The sequence below is a fragment of the Silurus aristotelis genome, assembly GCF_946808225.1.
Source record: "Silurus aristotelis genome assembly, chromosome: 26".
Classification (NCBI taxonomy): domain Eukaryota; kingdom Metazoa; phylum Chordata; class Actinopteri; order Siluriformes; family Siluridae; genus Silurus; species Silurus aristotelis.
This window is the reverse complement of record NC_139599.1, coordinates 9,111,058-9,117,399: the sequence shown is the minus strand read 5'-3', so window position 1 is coordinate 9,117,399 and position 6,342 is coordinate 9,111,058.

Below are 6,342 nucleotides of genomic sequence, written 5' to 3'. Positions count from 1 at the left end.
GACTTCTTAGTTTACCACCAAGCTGATAAGGAGTTAAGGGTGGTCTCACACTAAAAACACATTCACCTTTAACCCCATGATGTCCAAACATGTGGATTATCTCGTAAGTGCAAGTGCAAATTCTCAACTGATCTTGTAGATATGAAGACTAAAATCTGAAATAAGATTAATTTTATGCTACAAAGTTTATTGTTCCTTTACATGAATTCATGCAATCCTTTCCAAGATGCACTGGCTATAATTAAATGTATGTTTACATAATTGGTTGTATTACTAATGTATTACTAGGTACTATTACTTGTTTTATCTATCTATCTATCTATCTATCTATCTATCTATCTATCTATCTATCTATCTATCTATCTATCTATCTATCTATCTATCTAATATATATATATATATATATATATATATATATATATATATATATATATATATATATATATATATATATATATATATAGAGAGAGAGAGAGAGAGAGAGAGAGAGAGAGAGAGAGAGAGAGTATGTCTCTCTAAATTTGTGTGTCTTAACTAATTTGATATACATTAGAAACGTGTCAGGGCAATTGGTGGTTTTCTGCTCTAACACAGACCAACTTAATAATTAACTGGTAAGGTAAAGTCTGTATTTAAGCAGAAATCTACAATTTCTGGGAGACTTAAGGCACTTTTTTCCTTAAATGTCTGTTATTCGCAGACATCCATCTCGGTTAACTCATGCCAGGCCTGTAACATGGTGCAAACATTTTTGGCCCTGAAAATAATTTATTTGTTTGTTTGTTTGTTTTTTTAGAATTACCAACTTGCATAAAATAACTGTTAAGCTTCTGCAATCTGTGTAAAATGTATTTATATGATGTTTAATTAAACCTGACATTATGTACATTATCATCACAATCATTATTAATTAATAAAAAGTTACAAATAAATTTTATTTATTATGAAATATACAGAGTTTAAAAAACTAAAACAACCAAAAGGTCATTTCTGACTGAATGTAAAAGGGGCTTTAAGGCATTCTTTAAATTCCTTGGTAATAGAATGTGAAATTCTGTTGATGGCATGAAAACACAATTTCTCTTATCAAATATGAAAAATTAGCAAAAAAATAAAGCATGTCTAATTAGTATATATCTGCTGAAATCATAGTAATTATTACCTGAACCTTAGAGTCATTTTATTGATACCAGAATTCCTCCAACGTGCAGAGTAGCAACTCCCCTCATTACAAATGACTACAAATCTCCACCTTCCAACATAACTGAAACCTAGTCTTCCAGAGAATATGTGGTGTTTGGACACATGGTCATGTGTGATGTACTCTAAGATGAAACCGACTACAGTCGAAACCAGTGTTTGGTGGAAATCCCTTGTGCACTCCAAGAGATTGTGAGAAATGCCAAAGGGGTAAATCCATCGCTCCATCTTTCAACCAGGGTTTAGTTGGCTAGCCCCATGAGAAACTGATCTCTAACAAGTTGTCTTATTGACAACAGATTAAGACCAACATCAAAGCCAGAGATAGATGTTATCAAAATCACTGGACTACTTATTTCCAGATAAACAGATGATTTACTTATTCACACATTAAGTGTGATCCCAAACAGCAGAGAGGAAAGGGATAAAAAGAGAGGAAGAACCTGAAGCTGGGAACCTGAATCAGGGATGAAGAAAAGCAGCTGATTTCTCTTAAAAGACTACAGCATCACCAGCCTACTGCTAACAAGTTAACCAGAGTTAAGACAAGAATAAGATAAATAATGATATCAACTCACCTGTCTTGAGAAGACAGAAGCTCAGCACCTCACTTGTGGCATCAGCCTTCCAGTCCCATCAAACTGGGTACCATCCACACTATTTTAAAAGTGGACAGGTTCTGTGCTGGAACCGGGGAAAGGGAAGGGGAGGGGGAAGGCACCCAAGAAAGGCTTCCTTAAACCCACTCACGCTAGAGCACTCTGCAAATCCAGGTATGCAGGATTACAGAAGAAAAGGAGCCCAGTAAATGAAGCCCAATCTGAGCCTGCGGCTTGTTGAATCTTTAAGCTTGGAAAGAGGAGAGATTTCAAATGATCTGAAGATGAGAGAAGAGAGAAGTGTTTGTGTGTGTGCCCCTTTAGTGGTGAGCTGGAGAAGAACTGACAGAGGCAGGCTCTAGCTTTTAGACTGCAGATAGTGTTAAAGTTAATCTGAGAGTGTTTTTGGGGAAAGGGGGGAGACAGGAGATGGAGGGGGTTGGAGATGAAGAAAGGAATAAGGCTTTTCAGCTGAGGGAGGGAGAGCAAGAACGAAGAGAAAAGGAAGGTTGAAGAGTGTGTGTGTGTGTGTGTGTGTGGTGGTGGTGGTGGTGGGGGGGGGGTTAGTGATGTAATATTGTAGGAAAGAAAATAAAAGGTATATTAAAATTGTTGGTACAAATATACTTCCTAGAAGAAAAAGGTTTTTGGAGCAGTGGTCAATGCCAGCTGTGGGTGAAGAGGTTAGATTGGGGACTGGATGCTGCTTAGTGGAACCATAAGTTTACACTGCATTCAATTGTTCTGTTTTCCAAGTCAGGTATCACTTTGTGCTCAGTGCTTATATCACTTTATAAAACACATAAATTTTCACACATTATAATAGATAAAATAAGACATTATGTTCCACATTATTTAAGCATGCATAAAAATTCCTTACATCTACTCTTCTTACAGCGTTCTGGTCCTGGAGATTCTGACTTGTCCAACACTAGTCTTGAAACACATGCACAGTACATTGCAAAATCACATACAAGAAAATAGATAATTGATTAATGTTTGCTATTTTGCTAATTAGCTTTCCATTAATGGAACATTTTTTTGATAAATTGTTAGGAACTGTGTTACAAAAAGTTATGAGCTCTTATTTATAGTGTTGCACAATGACACCTTTGGGGTCTCTGTTGGCTTCTTTTTTCTACTGCAGAATGAAGTTGCACAACATTTTTAACATATTTTACTTCGCTTATTTAGAGTCTGTTCCTCAACAAAAAATGTTTCAGAATAGTGTAAAGCTTTGTTGCCCACCCTTGGGTCATTTATTTACAAAAGAAAACAAGATGGAAAAAGTCTCTTTGTGAATATAAAGAAGAGTAGCTAGAATTACAGCATTAACATGAGTCAGTCAGAACATTCAGTGTATGCGCGTGAGTCAACGACAAAGTGTATGTTAGAGATTTGTTTAAGTGCTCCCCCTCCTGTTTGCTTGGTTCCCTACACTAATTAAGGACAGCCTTATTTGCAATGGCACACATTAGGCTGGGTCAGTCACCAAGGGACCTGATTTCCATAGATCTGGTGCTGAGATAGAATCAAAAGGCGGGGAAATAGTGGGTAAATCCATCGTGATAGGGTCTGGGAAGTAGATGGGAAAGAGATGGGAGTCAGATGCACCTTTGTTCACAGAGGGACAGTGAAGGTAACTAGAGACCAAAAAGGGGCTGGACGTGTGAAAATCCTCTGGACAGAAGGCCAAACCTGGATTCCGTATGTCCAACGTAGGAATCCCAATGGAGGATTCGTTTACACCTTGTTGCCTTGTTGTGTAAATGCACCCATATTCTTAACCAATCCATGCAAGAAGACAGAAAAGATGATAAAGAGTTCAATGTGAGACGGTACAACTCTGCACTCATTCTATCCTAGCCCAACAGTATAAACAGTGGTAAGGGAAGAAGAAAGGGCACGAGAGAGAAAGACTGTGATTTCTATCTTTTCACTATCTTGTCTTCCTTATGATGTAATGAGTTTGCTAATAAGACATATCATCCCATGTCTTTTCTCTCCATCTTCCACCCATTCTTTTGATTCCCTTTTCAGAACATTTGGTTGGTGATTGTGCAATAGGTCAGCTCATCCGAGATGGCTCTGTGTCATCTGAACCAGTTTCTGTCTCACAAAGGAGAGACTGTGTCATGCTTGGTGATAAGCTCCAACACCACTGTTTGGGTATCAGAGTCAAATGTTTGATAAAATGCAACTACTAGTCATTAGTGTTACTAACTACCTGTCAACCAAATGAAGCAGTTTCTAAAGATTCTGAAGTTTAGCACACTGTCAATAAGCACTATAAAGAAATGCAAAGAACTTGTAAACATTTCCATGGGAAAATGAAGTTCTCAGGATAACCAATGCTGTGTACTGGTAAGTCTTCCAGGCTTGAGCTTGGAAGGAGTAAAAGTCCTGGCCCATCAGTCTTCCCTATCCATCTCTTGCTTAGTTGTTGGTTCTTTCTTCTTTCCTTTTTGACCACAATGTCAAGCTTCTTTCAGGTAACCTAAACCTCCCCAAAAATTACTCCCTCTCCTGGCCACACAATAAGCCTCCTTCAGCCCTCCTTGTCCTTCCCCAGCTTTGTGGTGCAGAGGGTGGATCAGGCTACTAGCAACCTAGCCAGAACATGTTCACTCCTGGTACAGGGCACGGCATGAAAAGCTTTCTTAAAGCCCCCACCGTTCCAAAACACACCAACTCTCACAGCCACCTCCTCTGTGACCTTTCTTTTGAGATCAGCCCCTGCTTTCATGGCCTGGTAACCGTTTGTCTGACTCTTACACTTGATATCCGGGCAGTTCACCATGTTATTTGGTGTTGCCAAGCTGATGGTGAACTCTGACTGCTACTTTACTCAGGAAAGCTTTTGCTGCCTGATAGTGAACCCACTACGGATGTGAGTTTTTAATCCAGGAGAATGAATGGTGTGTGTGAGCTTTGCCAAATTTAGCACGTGCGACTCTCACCTGTAGGCGTGACAGGGATAGTCCAGCCCTTCTTAGCACCTCTTGGCTTAGTGACACCAATTAAACTTGATTATTTTTTTCAGCCAAGTTGTTGTAGTGATCCAGGTAACAGACATGCTGAAGTACTGGACAGGATCCAGTTGGATAGAGTTTACCTGCACTCTGGGGTAAGCGTTTTGTTGTGGATAGACTCTAAAATGCCACAGCTAAAACCACCTGCATGGTTGAGAAATAACCTGCATGCTTAACTGCTGAGATATCAGAATCACAACTAGAATCAGGTTTATTGGCCAAGTGTGTTGACACACACAAGGAATTTGGTTCCAGCTGTTAGTGACTCTTAAAGTACAGACATAAATAACACTATATATATTGACATGCTGATGCTGTACTAAATAGTCATGAAGTTGCTAAGTTCATACCCATTGAATTTTTGAAGAATTTCTGCGACTTTTTATACCCATTGAATTTTGTAAGTGTAAGAATCTCTGACAGCTCAAGTAAGGAAAAAAAGGAACCTCCCAACAATATATGGTTAGTATTTATGAAGGACTGATTTATTTGGAAATTTGGACAATTTACTAGGCCAATATTTAAGAGAATAAGAAAGATACACCTTTAACATTATCTGGTAAAAAATCAATTGCTGTACAGATATTTCCCTGATTTACGATGGAGGCACTTTACGATGACACCATCATAATTTGAAAAGTCGAGTCATGGCCTAGCGTACCCAGGAGTCTTAAAGAATGGTGGTCGTTATAAGGTAATATACTGTAATTTGTTAATAACTTATCCAATTAAAGTACACAATTTAGCAAAACGGCCATAATAACTTATCTGACTTTTGCAGTAAATTTATCTTAAGACTGACCGGCCCAATGTTGCACTGTTTTGCTGTAGTTTTCAGCACTTAAATCAATTAAATAAATCACTCAGTCAAATTATCAAAAGTGCATGTGTGCACTGTATCTTTTTAATATACATTTCCTGCAATTTGTGTATCTATAACTTTTAAAACATCAGTTAAAAATTTAATTAGTTACATCTGATTTTTTTTGGGCAGGGCCATATCTCTAAATGGACTTGCACTGAGTGACTATCAAGCGATTATTGCCCTGATTGATGTGGGACAGGTGCTGACATGAGTAATTAGCCGCTTTCATTAGTTATCAGCTAATATGACATCTACATTTCTTGGATATATTTTGTATTTATGCTGTCTTCCTTAAGAAGTCTTCTTACAGAATAAATTTGGGATTCTTTAGTTTGTCCGTGAGATGGTGGCTGTTTTTGACCCAGTTTTAAATACAAACTGCATGCAGCAATTAAGGAATTAGCAAACTCGTGTGATGATGAATAATAAGAAATGCTTTAATCCACTCTGCATTTTAGTTGTGCCTCCATCCAAATGTAAAAATTTAATTTTAACCAATGAATTAACATCAGACTTCACCAATCAGAGCTTGCTGCATTGTTTTTGTTTGTTTGCATCTCTGCAGAAAATCAATTTAAGCATTCATCAACTGTTATTGAACATGAATAAAAAACAAAAGCACAAAAATCCATGGACATTGCAGTTG